This window comes from Sus scrofa, chromosome 13, assembly GCF_000003025.6.
Source record: "Sus scrofa isolate TJ Tabasco breed Duroc chromosome 13, Sscrofa11.1, whole genome shotgun sequence".
NCBI lineage: Eukaryota > Metazoa > Chordata > Mammalia > Artiodactyla > Suidae > Sus > Sus scrofa.
In genome coordinates, this window is record NC_010455.5 from 37,467,838 (window position 1) to 37,486,691 (window position 18,854).

General features: G+C 40.7%; 1 protein-coding gene across 18 annotated transcripts in view; it reads right to left on the reverse strand.

Annotated features, from left to right (window-relative positions):
- ERC2 (ELKS/RAB6-interacting/CAST family member 2) overlaps nucleotides 1-18,854 on the reverse strand; it is a 979,000-nt gene that overhangs the window by 79,325 nt on the left and 880,821 nt on the right. For 4 of the 18 annotated variants that reach the window (XR_002337956.1, XR_002337958.1, XR_002337955.1 and 1 more), the window contains one exon: nucleotides 17,437-17,654. The exons of 11 other annotated variants lie outside the window; for them this stretch is intronic. The gene's annotated coding sequence lies outside the window, so the exon portion shown is untranslated. Of the gene's footprint in view, nucleotides 1-12,796; nucleotides 17,655-18,854 lie in introns of those variants that run through there. 3 more of the 18 variants (XR_002337959.1, XR_002337957.1, XM_021070719.1) reach the window with 2 other exon arrangements.

Consider the following 18,854-nt stretch of genomic DNA (forward strand, 5'->3'; position numbering starts at 1 on the left):
AAAGAAGCCCTGGATAGACATGTGTGGAGTTGTCCTTGGACTGTAAGTCTTTCTTTGTATTTTCAATGCTAATTCCAAACCATTCTAGGCCAGCACAAAGGTAGATTCTGGCCGTGATGCTTAGATGCTATTCATAGATTCCACGTTACTCTGGGGAAAGATTTTATGATTAAAGTGTAGCTTTATATTATAGCATTTGACCATCTCAGCAAAAAATGCGGCTACTGCTAAAAAGCATCTCACTGGGAGATTTCTCCATTCTGTATTTACAAACACAGAAACACAGTCTGGGTTGGTGATCTAGCTGGTGACCTATGTGGTCATAATTAATTTAAAGTGCATTTAAAACAACTGTAGTTTCTAATTTGTCCTTAAAAAAAAAAAAAAGACTGTATATTTTTAAACCAAATTTTTAAAATCGTTTTTAATCTCTTAATTCTCTAAACTTTTCCACATTCACAACATAACACAAAATTCCTTAACCCCCAGGCTTTGTACTATAGGAAAAAGAGATACAAACTCTTTGAAAGGGGTATTTTTTTATCCTTTTATCATTTCTTCTTTTCTGCAGGAAACAATTTTATTTATTACAAATTTTATTGTTAAATATTTCAAGGGTATGGAATAAAACTGAAAGTATTTTAAACACTTATATACCCACCAGCCAGTGGAATAAATAAATCTTAATATTCTGCCATATTCTCTTCAAATCTAGGAACAAAAAATACAGACATAATTTAAGTCCCCCATCCTTGATTTTCTTGGCCTCCCTTCCTTAAGTCCAAAATAAACACTAATCTGAAGTTGGTATTATTTCTATGCATGTTTGTTATATGTTTAATATTGTTGTGCTCTATGTATACAATCCTTAACAAATGCAGTATAAAACTGCAAGTTTTAAAATTTTAAATAAATTTTTTCATACTACATTTATTACTTCTTTCATTAATATTGCTTCTTTCATTCAATGTGATGTTTTTGCAGTTTACCCATTTTAATGCAGTTGGCTCAAGCGCACTTCAATGCTGTGACCTAACCTATTGCATAAATATATCAGAACTTCTAATGATGAATTATTTGTATGGTATCCAATTTTTTGCCATTACAAAGCTTCGATGATGCTACTTACACATGTCCTCACATATGCAGATTCAAGCATTTCCCTAGGGTATATACCTAGAGGTCAAATTGCTATGTTAAGTTATTACTGACTAACTTGAACTCTACAGGATGTTGCTAGTTGTACTCCAAAGTGGTTATAAAATCCACACCAGTAGAGTCAGGGCAATCCACTTTTCCTGTGCTGTAGAGTATTATTTACCTTGTCTGCTGGGCTGGTGATAATACTATTCAGTGTTTTCTATGTGCCAGACCTTGGACTATACTATTCACACATATTATCTCATTAATTATCCCATGTAATCCTAACAGTGACCTTGGTTAAACGGGTTTTATCAATCCCATTTCACAGACAGAAATCAGAGGCCTGGAGAAGGGAAGCCACTTACACATGGTCAAGCTAACAGTGAGTGGCGGGTTGATAATAGCAACCAGCTGTGTCTGGCTCCAGAGCTTTTAATAAGTATCACTGCCTTCAAAACTGCAAAAACATCCTTTTTCACTGACCAGACCCATGATTTGAAGCCACAGAGACAGTAAAGTTACCCAAGTGACTGAAAAACTGGTACACATCCCTAGGCTGAACCCAATGCTCCTGAATCCCTACACCCAATTTGAGGCTGGTGCAAATGTCAAAGTTTTTTCCTTAATGGTTTTCTCCAAGGGACCACATAAGGCTCCAAGCTGGGTGGCATCAAGGGCAAACATCCCTGCTTCCCCAAGCCTGGTTGTAATGGTATTCACAAACGCCAGCCCCTCCTTCCAGGAAAAGTCCTCCAGCCGGGGTCTCCCCACCATCAATCAGGGCGCCATGGAGCGCATCAGTCACGCAAACCATTTGGAGCATTTTTCCAAGAGAGGGAACAACATCATAAAGTCTCAGCAATTGAATCAGAACAAATGGATCTTAAAGACAACTTTCAACTTAGGCCCCAGTAAGCTGATGGAATGTTAAAAAGACACATGAACCTCAGAAGTGAAAGCAGAGAGGGAGAGGGAAATCCCCTAGGTCTGATGAATCAATTCCAGAAAAACTCTTTCACCCGGTCCCCATCCATCAGCACCAGAGTCAGAAGATGGGAAATGTTGGCTCTCACTCTTAGCACCTCTGCATTAACGTTACCCACACTCTGAGTGTGGTCAAAGAAAACTGATTCTGGGACAAAGACCAGGAAATCCTGACTTGGGAAGAGTTTACATCAAAAAAAATTGTTCCTCCTTCCCAAGTGAGATCTAGAGATGCTGAGCTCTTGATGAGATCGCTATGGGGCAGGAACTGTGCTCTAATGCTTTGGTTTTAGTTCACAGAAAGGCACTGTTGGATCTTGAGGGTCCCCTGGGTAGTTTCAAGTTCATCCTGGCTGTAGCAGCACTGTCCACTGGTCTCACAGCTCTTTCCAGAATGGTGGATAGGATGACTGAGCCCAGTGCTTGTGCCATAACCATGGTTTGGTACTGTGGAGGACTCTGGGGAAAACCAGATCCCAGTACAGAGGAAGGGCAGGGCAAGAGTTAAGCCCAGGCTTTGGGGTCAGCTGGACCTGAGTCTGAAAATTCACTTACTAGCTGTGTGACCTGAGCAAGCAACTTAACCTCTCTGAGAATCGGTTTCCTTAGCGTTAGTGGGGGAAGTAATATCACCAATCTCAGCAGGCTATTGGATTGATTTTTAAAATGATGGGTTTAGAGTACATAATACAGTGCCTGACACATGGTTAATTTTGCTGCTCTCAATTATGGTGGTTCTGCATGAATTAGAAAAAAGACTTCCTCCTTCAAGACACTGGATGGCCACAGGCAGAAATAATCCTGCAAATCTATAAGGAATGTGCAATGAATGGTGCCCCCTGGAGTTGGGCAGTGGAAAACATTCACAACCATAAGCACTGTTAATGGTAAGTGCTCAATAAAGAGTAATATTTTATTAGTAAGAATAAAAATTACCTTACCATCTCCCAAGAGATCTATGAGGAGTCTTTCGGATGGCACTGAATTCTTAAAGGAAGCCATATATGAGTTCCCAGGACTCCAAAAAGCATACAGAACTCATGTTTGGAGGATTTGGGAGGGGTAGTGTGGGGAGGCCAATGGAAGGCTGTCAGCCAACAGTCCCAGCAGGAGACAGGCAAGCAGAGGATTCAGAATTCTCAGGTCAAGCCCAAGAGGCAAGCCTCATCAGTCAGGGGCAAGTTGAAGGTCTGACAACCAGGAGGTCATCCGGAGCTCAGCCTACCTCCCAGGACTGCACTGAGGAGCATATGGGGGCAATAATACATGTGAAAGAAAATGCCTGTGAACAGCACAACATGCTGAAGGATTACTATCTTTTGCTCACTCATCTCCAGTCCATGAAATCCTTGTCCTCTCAACAGCTTTGGGAGGTCTTGCATTTTCAAAGTACCTTCAAAAAATTCACTCTATTGGGTTTGCTTGTTTGTTACTAATTATAAAAATAAGACAATAATTTTTAAGACAATTTCACTGAAAAAAAATGGATCAATTCATGGGTTGATACTAGTGGGCAATTCTTAGGATGAAAATGGCCAATGAAAAAATGAATATAAGCTAAATCTAAGAAAAATAAAAATTAAAACTCATCAGATTGGGATAAAAATTGATGATGGCAAAACTATTAAGATTACGGGAAAACTGGCACTCTGACATTCTACTGGTGGATGCTTAAGGTGCATTCTTAAGCATTTGGAAGCCTTTATTAAAATTTAAAGAGAGCACATTCTCTAACTCAGAAGTCATAGTTCTAGGAATTGATTCCACAGAAATAAAAGCACCAGAGTATATAACTAAATACAACAATGTGTTTGCTGCAGGCTTCTTGACATTACCAAAAAAAAAAAAAAAAAAAAAAAAAAAAAAAAAAAAAAAAAAAAAAAACAACAACAAAAAACAAACTAAAAATAGACTATTGCCCATCAAAAGGGTATAACTGAATAAATATATTTTCTCTATGGTATGAAACAATATGCTTCATTAGGCTTAGGAGGTAAGTCTATATATACAGACCTGAATAAATGACCATAATATGGTATAAAGTGACACCAAAATGCAAATTTCAGGCCACAATTCTGAAAAAATGACACATATATGAATGCATATGTGCTGACAGGGATATGTGTTCTAAACTCTGAGGAAAAAAATGGGAAGGCGAACACCAATCTGTCAACCATGGTAGTATCTGGAGATGTGATCAAACTGCCAAAAGGAGAGGATGTAAAACACTGACTTCCTGCTTTATATCTCTGTATAACTTTAAGGGATGGAATTGTGATTGTTTTTCACTTGTGATTTTAGCATTTTTATTTCAAACAAGATTTTTAAAAGCACATGCTCTATATTATTGAGCAGTCAGGAAATAATGAGAAGTAATAGTTTTTCTTTTCTTTTTTTTTTTTTTTGCTGCACCCATGGCATGAAGAAGTTCCCAGACCAGGGATCAAACCCGCACCACAGCAGCAACCCAAGCCATAGCAGTGACAATGTCAGGTCCTTAACCCATTGAGCCATGAGGGAACTCTTTTTTGTTTTTGTCTCTTCTCTCACTTAGGACTGCATTATGCCGTGTATGACCTAACAGTTCCATTTCAGGGACCCAGCACTGTGAGAGGCAGGGGAGGTCTCTAGTGCAGAAAATCTAGTGGAGAGTCCTCAGATCTAAGGGCTGGAATAGAACCTCAAAGCTGGTTCACATGAATCAAAATTGAGTTTGCACCCTTTGTTTTCCAGATGCAGACACTGGGCCTGGAACGCGTTGTTACTCATGCAGGCCAGAAGCTATTTACAAAGAGAAGGAGACCTCAAAACATAAGCATGTGTGGTTCTGATGGAAGAAGCAGCTGACTGAGGCCGAAACCAAACATCCACAATGAGGATAAACAAGCACAAGTCTTGAGTGGCCCTGGGGGGTGTCTCCTGCTAGGTTCACTGCCCATCATTGCCTTCCTTCTCTTTGCTAGACCCTCCACAAGCACCTCATCTCCATTATCCTCATCCTTACCACGCCCTCTGAGGTAGAGTGGATGTATCCTATTTACTAATGAGAAAACTGAGGCTCAGAAAAAATAACCCGGTTGCATGTGGTCACACAGTATATCTAGGGCTGAGGCAGTCTAGTGCTGACAGAGTTTCTGAAGAAAAGATGGCTTCCCTCTCTCGAGGCTTTTTGGGAAGAAATATTTGTGGAAAAGAGTAGTGTTTGAAAAGATGCCAGCCAAAAGCGGGCTTTGTGAGGGCCGGCTCTTCAATCATGCCAGGCTGTCTGCCAAGGAATGGCTGGTGAGGCCTCCTTGGGCTGTTCCAACATGTGGGCAAGGCAGGAAGTTGGGATTCTAAGTGACCCAGCAAAATGGGAAGGGTGGCCAGGCCAGACGCAGGCTTCCTGGGGCTTATGGGTAGCTTGATGATGATTCCTGCTTACTCAAAGGCTGCCATCAGAGCTGGAGAACAAAAACCACTCCTGCTGACTCAGTAGCATGTCCCTAAGCCCAGGAACAAGCTTTCTCATTCCATTTTTCTGTTAAAAGGCACCTGATCAGTAAGCTTTTGTTTTGAAAATAAACACCCTCTTGGATTCCACACTCTCTAGGCCAATCCTTTTAGCATTTATTGATGCTCCTATCTCTCCCCTCTGCCCTCTCCTTCTGAAGAGATATTTTTCTTTTATTCTTTTGGGATTTCACTGACAATCCATTTCTCCATGCTGGTGGAGTCATGGGGGGAAAGGTAGAGCAAGATCATTTGCAGGAGGAGGTGGGAGAGAAGATAGAAAAAGTAAGAAGGGGGTTCTGTTTCCTTATTTGGAACCCATTTTCGTCTCTCCTTTGCCTCTCTGGGACCTCAGTTTCTTGTGTATTATTATATATATATAATAACAGCAGGAATGAAAAATGACTAAATCACCTAGATTAGATCACTGAAGAGACAGGAACTAATTTATCAATAAGACAAACCCATAAGATGTAGACATCTAGGTAGTTAAATCTGAGTAGTTTTAGAAAGCCCCCACCTAGCTCTGCTGAAAATATTTCCTTTTACCTGCCCACCAGTGGTAGCTGACATTCTACTATTAGAAAGTCATTCTTTAGGCTGATATTACGCTTGTTAAAATGTACATCAGAATAACGGTCCCTCATATTTGCACAGGATGATGTGTTTGAAGATCTTTCATATTCTGGCATTAACCTATTCAAATAAATTCTATGAAAACCTATTGTATGCTAGGTACTTGATAACATGCTGGTACTGCAATGGCAAGCAAGAAAGACATGACACTGTGTGCTATACGCAGACACAACAACAGGTTAACCAACTAGACCTGGGACCACACTCTACATCCTTGACTCCTAACCCTGTGCTCCTTCCATTTGACTACCTGCCTCACTACACCACACCTTAGCAATCTTCCTTACTTTGGTGCAAATCAGTCCAGTGCTTCATTTCCATGTGATAACCATCTAAAAGCAGGGCTGAGCATGGGGAGATAGAAAAGGAGGGTCCCACTGTATGGGGAATGGGAGGGCCATCTGTGGGATTCCGCAGTGCTTATGGTGCACAGAATACCCTAAAGATAGAAATCAGGGTGAGAATAGTATGGGAAGAAGAAACACACACTTTCTCCCCTTCCCAAGGTTCCAGGCAAGTCTTTTAATTTTAATTATCACTAGCTTATTTCTTCTCCCATTTCAGATAATGGTTCTTGTCAAATTCTCTCCTTATGATTCCAAACATCTCTCACTTTCATCAGAGATTTCACCTTGTTTTAAGAGAAAGTCAAGGTCATTCAACATGAGACTCATAGATTATACTTTTCCTCACCTGGTGATACTCCTTGTCTGCTCTCTGGGGATGTGGCAGGTGCTTTTAAAGCTAATGAACTCTCCCTTATACCTCTCCCTTTTTCTCTAGGACAAAATATCTGAGTCCTCCTGCTTTTGTATCTTCATACTCTGCTTTCTCTGGCTCCCTCCTCTTGGTCTACAAATAGGAATGATTCCCTCCTATCTAAAAAGAGTCTTTCCACACTAGAGCCTCCTCTCTCTCTCTCTCTCCAATGGCCTCCACTTCCTCCCAGACATCCTTCAACTCTTCTTTCCCCATCCCACTGACTTAATGTCAGATGCCAACATTAAACTTTCAGTGCCAAAAGTAATGATCTTGCTTGGCCTTCCTTATTCCCATCATTTATCTTCTAATAAACACTGACCTTCCTCCTTTACCTGGAATTGTCCCCCTTTCTTGTTTCTATGATACTACACTCAGATTCTCCCAATCTTACTGCTGGCCCTTTTATGTTCCTGCATTGTCTTCCCTGAGTTCCACACTCATGTATCCAAATGACCACAGGAAGAAAAGTTGTGCCATATTAGATTCCAGATATAAGTGATATCATATGGTTTCTCTTTCTCTTTCTGACTTTCTTCACTCATTTTTAGACTCTCTAGTTCCATCCATGTTGCTGCAAATGGCATTATTTTGCTCTTTTTTATGGCTGATTAGCAATGAGATCCTGCTGTGTAGCACTGGGAACTATGTCTAGTCACTTATGATGGAGCATGATAATGTCAGAAAAAAAATGTATACATGTATATGCAACCAGATCACCATGTTGTACAGCAGAAAAAAAAATTGTATTGCGGAAATAACAATTTAAAATAATTTTTTTTAATAAAAAAAGTTGGCCAAGAGATGACTGAGAAGTGCTCAAAGAGAAAGAAGAACTCCAAAACATCCAATGTCTAGAGAAGCCAAGAAATAAGCAAGTTTTAGGAAGGAGATGGATGTCAACAAAATCAAATGACTCAGAGTAACACTTCTTAGCTTTTGCTAAGACAAATCCAGGCCTGAAAACACAATTGCATGAATGAACTAGGCTTTTGTGGTTTGTTGTCTATAATAGAATTTTATTAGGAAAAAACCTCCTAGTGACTCAAAGTGCCCAACTAGAAACTGGAGGACTCTAGGTCATGGAGTAGTAGATAATTCTGCCTTTTCTCAGGCTCTTTTTTTGATTATATGATAGCCTTTCTTAGGCTTTAAACAAGTCCTAACATGCTGGTTATCGCCACCACCAATGTCATCATCTTCATCTCCATTAATACCATTAATATTAATGTCTTCACCATCAGCACCACCACAATCACCTATTCAACATTTACTACCACTCTCTCGACCCAACCACCTTCATCATCATCATCATCATCATCAAATTTCATTGAAAAAAATCGCCTAGTATGTATCAGGTTTTGTGTTGATCACTTCATGTATATTATCTCGCCTTATGTTCATATTAACTCTGAAAAGTCAGTTTACTGTTTTAATGCTATAGATGATAAAACCAAAGCTCAGAGAGGTTCACTAACTCACCTATGATTACACAGTTAATATGTCCTAAAAGCAGAATTCAAATACTGATCTGACTGAGAGACTTTGCTTCCCTTGGCAGGCTGCCTCTCTTGAGATGTGAAAATAGACAAACCTGCCAATGACTAACTTTTCAACAAGCTAGTACAGAAGAGGAAGTTCTTGAAAAAAAATAAGCAAGACATCTCACCATAAATTACAAATATGTTGATTCTGAAAAGTTAACATTCCCAGTCCTAGTCATATTAAGACAAGCTTGTCTTTCAGCACACATATTTCCCAGCTTGTTAAACTAGGGTGACTCTACATTTGCTCATGAAGAGTTTGGCATCTTCTGCTAAAAATCTAATTCAATGATCAGAAGATAAAAGTCCTCTCTTTTTTTATTTGCTTAGAAGGACCCAGCAGTTTAAAATGTTTTCTCTACTAATATACATGAAAGAGTTTATTAATCCAAAATCAAGATATCTGTTTAAATGTAGACCAAAAGAGTGAGGTCAAAAAGACATAGATATGACTTGCTTATCTTTAACAGGATACACTGAAACTAAATAGTGGTTTAATAGCATCTTTCCAACATTTTGTCTCCTAATGGACTTTGCAGGATTATTTTACATTAAAATTTTTCCTGTCCAATACTAAAGTTCTTCAAAGACTTTTTCCCCATTCCTTAACCTTTTGGGAGATGGCAACAGGGAAGGGAGGGGAAGGTGAAAAAGCCCTCTTGCAAATCCTTTTCCAAAAATCTTTGGCTGAACAAAGTCTTTCCCATTTAAGAGCAGGTGACAGTAAGATCTTTCCCAAAGGCAGCACATTAAGACTCTCTGCAGAAGTAAACAAATCCGTTATGATGAAAGCCGGACATTCCTCAGGACCAGGATCTAATGAAAATGTCACTGTTTTATGCAGTTTAAAAACTGACAATTCAACAGTTTTACAGGAGCTATTTAACATTTATCATCACTTACAAGAGCTCAAATGCAGACAAGGAGAAGGGCAACAGAAGAAACCAAGCGACTTCTTGCTTAGAAGCTGCTATGTTACCTATAATCCATGACTTTTTTGCAGTTTATCAATTACCAGACCCTTAGGCAACAGGGCCCAGGTCTTGGCAAAGGCAGGTTGGAAGTCTGCACTCCAAGATATAACCATCACAGTGACCGTGCTCTGTACTTATATGTACACCTCACTCTATTGAAGACCCAATCACCAGGGAGTTGGGATACTAGAGAAAGCTGTTAAACCAGCTGAAGGTGATACATTAAAGCCCTCTGAGTGTTTGCCAAATTTTGCTTTAGATACTATCCAAACTACTCTGAGAAGCAGAATATGTAACTTCCAAATCAGTAGGGGGAAATAAAAATAAAGAAAGAAAGCACAGTCAATTCAAACAAAGCAGTAAAGAAGAAAAAAAATGCCCACGGAACATGCAAAATAAGAAGATAAAGTTAAGTCCAAATAGATTAGTTACAATAAATATCATTAGCTTAAATTTACCCCTCAAAAGACACACAGATAGAGGTTTCTGTCGTGGCTCAGTGGTTAACGAATCCGACTAGGAACCATGAGGTTGCAGGTTCGATCCCTGGCCTTGCTCAGTGGCTTAGGAATCTGGTGTTGCTGTGAGCTGTGGTGTAGGTTGCAGATGCGGCTCGGATCCCGCGTTGCTGTGGCTATTGCGTAGGCCGGTGGCTACAGCTCTGATTCGACCCCTAGCCTGGGAACCTCCATATGCCACGGGAGTGGCCCAAGAAATGGCAAAAGGACAAAAAAAAAAAAAAAAAAAGACACACAGATAACCAATTTAAAAAAATAACAAAAATCTGGCTTTATGTTGCTTATAAAATGGATCAGTAATGCACAAAAGCTGAACATAAAAGGATGTAAAAAGCAAACACATACATTAACTAAAAGAATGCTGTAATTACAATATTATCAGACAAAAAAATTGATGGGTGAGAGCATCAGTAGAGATAAAGGGAGATATTAGTTAATGACAAAAATAACCTACCAGGAGCTATAACATTAGATAGCAAAATGCATTATAGTTAAGATGATAGGCTAGAAATATATAAAACAGAAATTGAGAGAATTATTAAGAGAAATGAGGAAATACACAATCATTGTGAGTATATGAATGCTTATCTCTAAGCAACTGAGAAGTTAAACAGGGGAATATTAATAGAGCTCTAGAAGACTTTACCTAATTCATAAGCTTCATCTAAAAAACAAAGAACCTGCACTCAAAAAGAGAATACACATGCTCATCAAGTACACATGAAATGTGTATGAAAAATTAAACATGTCCTGGACCTTTAAAAAAATTCAACAAATCCAAGGAAGTGATACCAAATGCTTGACACATGAACTTCTCTCTTAAAAGAATAGTGAAATTTTAGAACCTTATACATCAAGACTATTCCACCCAGTTCTTTGACTAGAAAGTTGTTCTCATTTTCTAAGCATTTTCTTGGTATCTTCTGCTCACAAAGGCCTTCTCTGATCACCTTAGGTAAAATAGGTCCTTCCAACCCCAGTCACTTTTATATTGCTCTTCTCTATTTTCTTCATGCATTTAACTGGTTTCTGAAATCACCTTATTTGTTTGTTTACTGGATTATTGTCTCTCTCCATGTCTCCTACCCTCAACTAAAATGGAATGCACTTGTAGTCTCTTGCTCCTAGAATGGAGCTCAGTCATAGTAGGCACTCCATGAACATCTGCTGATGTCAGCCTGACTTAGCAGCCTGCAGTGCTCTAGCCCCTCACAGAGGTACAGAGCTGCCCCCTAAAACAGATCCCATTACATCAGGTTATTTGTGTGACAGTTTCAGTAAGAGACAGTGAGCTTGTCACCATATCTGCATATGGAATAGATGCCCAATAAATGGATGTTGAATAAACTCTGATCATTCTGTGTGCCAGAAGTCTGAAACCTTAAGAAGTCATGCCACCTGCTTAAAGCATCTGATTTCTTACTGTGAGCATCACTCTGATCCCCTCCAAATGACCCCGAATCACATCCTATCATGTGTGGAGGCTGCAAATGAGGACAGAGGAGACAACCTGGAAATACCTTCTTCACCAAACTCTGGTGTTTCTGTTTCTGTTATTGTTATAGACACCGGCCTTTGCCAAGTCTATTAAAATTGATTCAAATGAGTCTACCTATAAAAGGACTGCATTTTCCAATTAAAGAAAAAAGGAAGGGATAAAAATAAAATAATCTAAAGGATAAGGCTTAAAATAATAGCTTGTTGATTTAAAAATGAGCAATGTGGTCCTATTATTAGCCCAATGGTTAAAGTTGGAGGAATCACTGTGTGACCTTGGACAAGTCGCCTAAGCAGGCCTAAGCCTCAGTTTCCCTATTTATGAAATGGTCATAATATTAGCGCTTACTTCATAGGTTGCTATGTAGACAAATCCATCAAAGCACTGAATATAGGATGTGTCCAGTGAACTTGATAAATGTCACTAAGATTTCAGACCCCGGCATAGTCAACTTGATCACTTTGGTATTAGTTATCTGCAAGTTTTGCTCAAGAAATTAGTTTCTGATAATCTGCCTTCCAGAGCTCTTCTGGAGATGAAACAATGTTATAGAATGAGTCTAGAGGTTTCTTTGACTCTGATTAAACTCATTCCCTGTTGTTAGAGCTGAGCTAGAAAGATCGTGGCCAATGCTAGACCTATTTGTTGAATGTTCTTTCTACTGAAGATTTCAGGAAGATGAGGCTGGTAGAGGGGCAGCCAAGATGACAGCTTTGATTAGCAAAGGGGTATATTGTCTGGTACATTGTTCTCTGACCTAACCCTCCTCCTGACTCAAAAGGAACTATTCTAGAATGGAAAGTTTCCACCATAAACATCTGCTTGCCAGATCTATCCCTACACTGCAGTCACTGGAGATAGTGTCAGGCACTAAGGATTTTCCCTTGAATTGGAAGCTGATTGAAGAATGGCACAACCAAACTTTAAATTTATCATGGTGGACAGGATAGTCCCAATTTTGATAGGGACTCCTTTTAATGATCAACAAAGTATTCATACTCCTCCACCAAGTGATCTCCTTTATCTTATCTTTTGATTCAGGAAAACACCTGATGATGAAAGGCTGTTTGGAATTCAGTAATGTTTTTAAATGAAATTTAGAAATAAATGCCAAGTTCCAAGTGACTGTCTTTTTTTTTTTTTAATTTACTCAATGAATTTTATTACCTTGATAGTTGTACCATGATCATCACAACCCAATTTTATAGCATTTCCTTCCCAAACCCCCAGTGCATTCCCCCAGCACCAACTTGTCTCCTTTGGAAACCATAAGTTTTTCAAAATCTGTGAGTCAAGTGACTATTTTTATTAAAAAATTGTTACTACTTTTTTTTTTTTTTTAATTTTCCCACTGTACAGCAAGGTTACTACTTTTTAAAGCTACCCAGACCTCCCTGAAGTTTAACCACTCCTTGTCATTTTGTGCTCACCCAGGCGCTGCACAGACAACAAGTGAGCTGTCCTTCGGCACTCTAAAATCAGAACTCGTGCCACAAGTTCTCTCCTATGGCCAAGCTCTGCCTCCCTGAGGAGAAGCAGACACCTTCAGAGGCTGGGACCCTGGACTATTACTGCTAAATGACAGGAGGAGGAACAGCTGGGGCTCTCGCAAAACTCAAGCGGGACAAAATCACAAAGGGATTCAGAAGTCAGAGTTAGCTTTGCATTTCCTCTACAATAGCCAGCATCACCCATAAACACACCATGTGCCAGGCACTGTGTTTCGGCTGCACAATGACACAGGAAGTCCTCAAAACTGCTTTTGGATGGGTGGATGAAATGAATGAAGCAGATAGCAATTTTATTTCATACTCCTAAAATCAAGCCTCAGCAATGCACGGCCATTTGGATTTGTACAATCTCTTCTTTCATTTGTCAGCAATTTCTGAATGCCAGATCTAAGCAAAGTTAGCTTATTAGGCAGCAGACAAAACCAGAAAGAGAATCTGCCCTCCAACTGTGTCCTGCTTAGAATGGATGGGACAGTTAATAATGACTCTGGGTCAAGAAGGCAGTGGGTGTGGATAGTTCCCTACTCCTAGGAGCTGTTGGCCATAACCAGTAAGATTCTCTGAAGATGCTTAAAATGCCTCCCTAAAAGCCACTCAAGAAGCTTGGAGGGTATGGTAAATGTTCCCTCCAGGAAGCTTTGTTCTTAAGGAACAAAGGGGCTGCTCCCAAAAGGAAGAATCTCAGAATAGAGGCTCTGAGAGAGTTGGAGAAGCCAACAAAAGGAAGAGAAATAAATGCCGAGGTGCTGGCCTCATACCTGGGCACAGTGGTCTTGGGACTGTTGGTGGACACTGGGAAATCTCAGTCTCTGAGGCAAGATGTTCTCCCCTGGGGTTCACTCTGCAGTGAGTCTTTGGGTGTTTTCACCCATATGGTTGCTCAGAAGATTCTCTGCTGTGGCAGCCTCTAGGCAGAGTCCCAGCTCCCCAGGGACACTCCTCCTCACTCCCAACCTCACAACACAACTGAATGAACAACCGATCATCCTTCGATTCTCAGCTTCAACTGTGTATCCAAAAAGAAGCGAGGGCCTCCTTCTCTGTTCTCATAGCCTCATCCCACACACTGCCTTTCAAAGTGTGAAGATGCACCTTTATTCATATAGATATTTGCTGGGCTATGGCTCCATGAGGACAGGGTCAGGGCATTCATGGTGCATCCCCAGTCACCTACAGCAGACTAGCTTTGCCTTTCAATAGGAAGGGCTTCCTGGCCAGGGAACTTACACAGTGAGGAAGCTTGCCTGTTTCCTGGAAGAACCTTAAACTTTAGAAGTCAAGATGAAGATGAAAGGCCACCAGGACCAGGCATACCTCCACCACCCACTCTTTTTGCTGGCCCCTCCAACCAACCTTTTCCTCTTCTTCCAAAGATCTAAAATGACAAGCTCCCTTAAAAGCAAGTAATGCCCCAAACCAGAGATGCTACACTTATAAAATAAATTAGCGTGTTACCGTGAAAGCTGTAGAGAGTGAAAACAAAATCAAGACAAAAACAAACAAAACAAAACAAAACAAAACAAAAAAACAATTGGCCCTGTTCTTGGCTGTAGTAGTCCTAAATCTTTAAGAATTCCTTTGCCTCGGAGTTCCCGTCGTGGCACAGTGGTTAACGAATCCGACTAGGAACCATGAGGTTGCGGGTTCGGTCCCTGCCCTTGCTCAGTGGGTTAAGGATCCGGCATTGCCGTGAGCTGTGGTGTAGGTTGCAGACACGGTTCGGAGGTTCGGATCCTGCGTTGCTGTGGCTCTGGCGTAGGCCAGTGGCTACAGCTCTGATTCGACCCCTAGCCTGGGAACCTCCATATGCCGCGGGAGAGGCCCAAAGAAATAGCAAAAAGACAAAAAAAAAAAAAAAAAAAAAAAAGAATTCCTTTGCCTCAAATCTAAGTTTTGAGATTTTTTTTTTTTGACAAATCATATTTAAAATATATGTTTCTGCTTTCTTGTTATGGAGAGAGTCTTGAGAGACCATTTTTTTCACATTCAATAAAAATTTAAACAGCTGCTTTGTTCCCAAATCACATGGTACATTTAATATCCCACAGATCAAAATTGGCATTCACAGATAATTTTTTACAAAGATAAAACCTAACAAACATGATCACACTCTTTCCTAAAACTACGCTAAGACAGCAAGATGCACACATTGGTTCCACCAATGTTCTGGTGCCACACAGATGATTTCATATTTAGCATCTGGTATCTTCACGTTTATTCAGCTCCCATGTGTGGTATGTGGCTGAGCACTGTGCCTGCCCAGCCAACTCGCAGAAAGAGAAATTGATACAAATACTTGACACTACGGTTACACTAAACTACACTGAATATTTCCTTAATGATGCAGAATCCTTTCAGACCCTACTCCACTATAAGATGGGGCCACAAGTAGTATTATCACTTTAGCATACTATTGAGTCAATGTATCTAAGTATCAGCATATTAATATATTAACCAGCGGGGACATTGGTTTAGAAATATTGTGCCAAATAACACTTTGGTAACCAAGCCTGTTTTTTAACCTTTGTAATTCTCTCTTCCTCCCTCTTCCTCTACATTCCTGCTGACAGCACAGGACCAGGGCAAGTTTGAGGACCAGAAAGAAGACCAGTGAGAGAGCACTCGGGGAGGGTGGGAGTAGCACCAGATGAGCTGGGCAGGTAGACAGGAGAGGGAGCATGTCAGACCTTCAAGGCCTTAGCCAAGGATTTCTATTTATTTTGGGTACAAAGAGAACTGCCTGGAGGGACTTAGGAAGTGAGTGTATGATGTAATTTACATTTTATAAAGATCATTCTGCCTGTCTGATGAATTTATGCTTTGTGCCGATGACTTGATCATGAGCTCCTGGATGAAAGGTCTAGACGTAAACTCCTATTAATACCCACATCTCACGCACTTACATAAGTTTTAAACCAAAAGTTCTCAAACTTTTGCGTGCAGAAGAATCACCAGGAAGCTCATTCAAATGCACTGTGCTGGACCCCACCTGCAGAGTTTCTAACTCAGTAGGTCTGGGTGGGGCCTAAGGCTGTACATTTCTAACAAGTTCCTTGGTCTGGGAAGCAGGTTGCTGGTCCAGGCAGGGCAATTAGATGCCAATATTTAAATCTGTTTACTGAATATATCAGTCAAAGAAGGGACATAAAAATATTTTTCAAACAAAACAAATAGAAACAACCAGTGGTTTGAGTTTGACCCAAACCGACAATCATTTATTCTAATTTTTCTTTTTCTTTTATTAAATTATTCCCTTCACCATATTATAAGGTGATAACAAGAGGACTAACCCCTATATCCATAATTACTCTGAAAGGAAATAGATCATTGTGATTAGACAAGATGAGACACTTCAGAGACCGCATCGCCAAGTTTAATTATAAATCAAATGTCATTCAAAGATTTTTTTTTTTGCAAAAGTATGTGATTTATTTGTGTAGGCAGTAATTATCTGCTCAGTCTATAAAGGATATGAAGTGGTGAGGCATCTGTTGGTGCTATTCCAAAACTGAAAATTAAACTAAACTTTCCTTGGATTCAGGAATAAAGCTAACCCTGGCCCAAAGCACATACACAGCATTTGGTGAAAACAGCGACTATAAGAAGAGGTTGAGGAAGAATATGCTTCAGACCTAGGACTGTTGGCACAAACCACTAAGCAAGAAGCACCCAGGGTGTGAGGGTTTACTCTGCCCCTCTACATGTGAGGCTGCGGTTTCCATGTGCATACATCCATCCACTCAGAAGTTCCTATCATGGCCCAACCAACAACATGCAGTCCACACTTAGGGATGGTCTGGGGTATTGGGGGTGGGTAGAGGTTCACTAGGAAGCCTTTTTGCCTGAGGCCTACAAGGTCATAGAGTCATATTCTGCTTAGGGAAAAGGCTGGCTAGACATAGCCCAGGATTGTGTAGAACTAGACTTACACACCAAGGGGTAGCCCTAAATGAAATCTTGTCTGTTCAGTAGTTATTCGGAATCTCATGGTCTAAGAGAATGACCAAGGAGGGAGGGATTCAAAACATCAAAATTCAGAGTTTCAAAATAAGAAAGGCTGTTGAAAGTCACAGACCTTGAAAAGCAAATGATAAATATAATAATCATGAAATAGGAACCAATGAATGAACTCTACTCTGTCCACACAGCAAGACACAAAAAACTCAAGGCCAATGGACCACAGACATCATGTTAATGATGAACCTGGATTCTTGTTTTATTCTAATGGGAATCACGGAACAGTCTGGCTATGAATTAAACATGAAAACAGCAACCTCTATACTCTAGCAAAACACAAAGCACATGTGAGCCCCCAAATCTGAGATCATTATTCAGAGTATCTGAAACCCAGCTCCCATGGCATTTGCAGTTACCCACCTCCAAAAGGGTAAGAGTAAACATTGGACCTGCTCTGGTGTTAAACTGCCACCGGATCCTCCCTGCTGTCTCCCTCCTCCTCTTCTTCTTTACAGACAGGTAAAGTTGGATCTCTTGAAGGAACTGGGGGCTCCCACTCTAGGCAAAGGTTGGACAGGTGATCAATGTACAGCATGAGATTTGACTGTGCCTCCGTGCCTCCGACAGAGCTGGATCATCTGGGGCAATGAAAATTATAAGCAACAAGAAAGTGGTATTAACAGCAAGGGTAGGAAGCCCCGGCAGCACACACCATGTTTCCCTAGAAACCATTCCTTTCCACATTCAGTCATTACCAAAACACTCACCAAGCATTGTGCCGGGCTCTGGGGATATAGTAGTGACAAACATAAATGCAAGTCCTGCCCTCATGGAGTTTATGAGCGATTCTGGACAGTGAAACAAGCAATTACAGGATAGTGGGTAAAGGAACCTAGAGAGTGCCATGGAGCACAAAGCAAAAGCAGCCAACCCAGACTAGAGGTGGATGGTCTGGAAAGGCTTCCTAGAAGAAGTAACATTTAACACTGAGCCTAGAGGACCCATGGAGTTAGCCAGACAAGATTGGGATATGTCAGTGCATGCCAAATTCTGAGATGAGAAAGCATGGCTGGTCTGAGGGGCTGAATGCCTTTTGTTTTCAGCCATTCTGAAGCCCATAATCCTATACCCAACCAGGGCACCAGATCTGGAGTCTGCATCTGTCATCGCAAGGTGCTCCTCCAGTCCCCACAATCCAGCTGTGCTTCGACCTCCTCCAGGAGAATCTCAGGAAAGGAAAGAGCTTAGAAAACAGTTTATTCTATAAGAAGATAGGAAAAAAAAATAAAACAATAATGTGGAGTTGAACTGATAAAGAATAGATTAAATTGCAGCAACCTGTTCTTTGCACATCAGCATTACAGGGAAGTGAGATGCCATGTACATTCAGGACTGCCCAAACAATGAGACTCCCGACCCCAGTCACAACTTGGCATCCCCAAGATGCGAGTGCCAAGCTTTCTTCACTTAGGATCTCTTACTTTGCCCTTCCCTTTCCTCCAAGTCCCCGAAAATCACAGAGGGAGCACTTTGCTTTGCTGCTCTTATCCTTGGTGTTCCGGATGTCTAAAAGGCTACCACAGATGTGATACCTCCCATTTGCCTTATCTAGCTAAGGAAAACCAGATAATTTAGGAAGCCAATCTTGCAGGGACCTCCACGCAGGAAAACAAAACAACAAACAAACAAACCCTGTGAAAGTCCCAATAGCCTCCGTGTTGCCCAGCGTTCTAGCTGCCTTTGCATTATGAAAGAGACCGTTGTAGGGGACGGTTTAAAAACATGGCAATAAGCATGTGGTCATTTTACCAAAACGCACAGTCCAAAGTAGCTTTCCT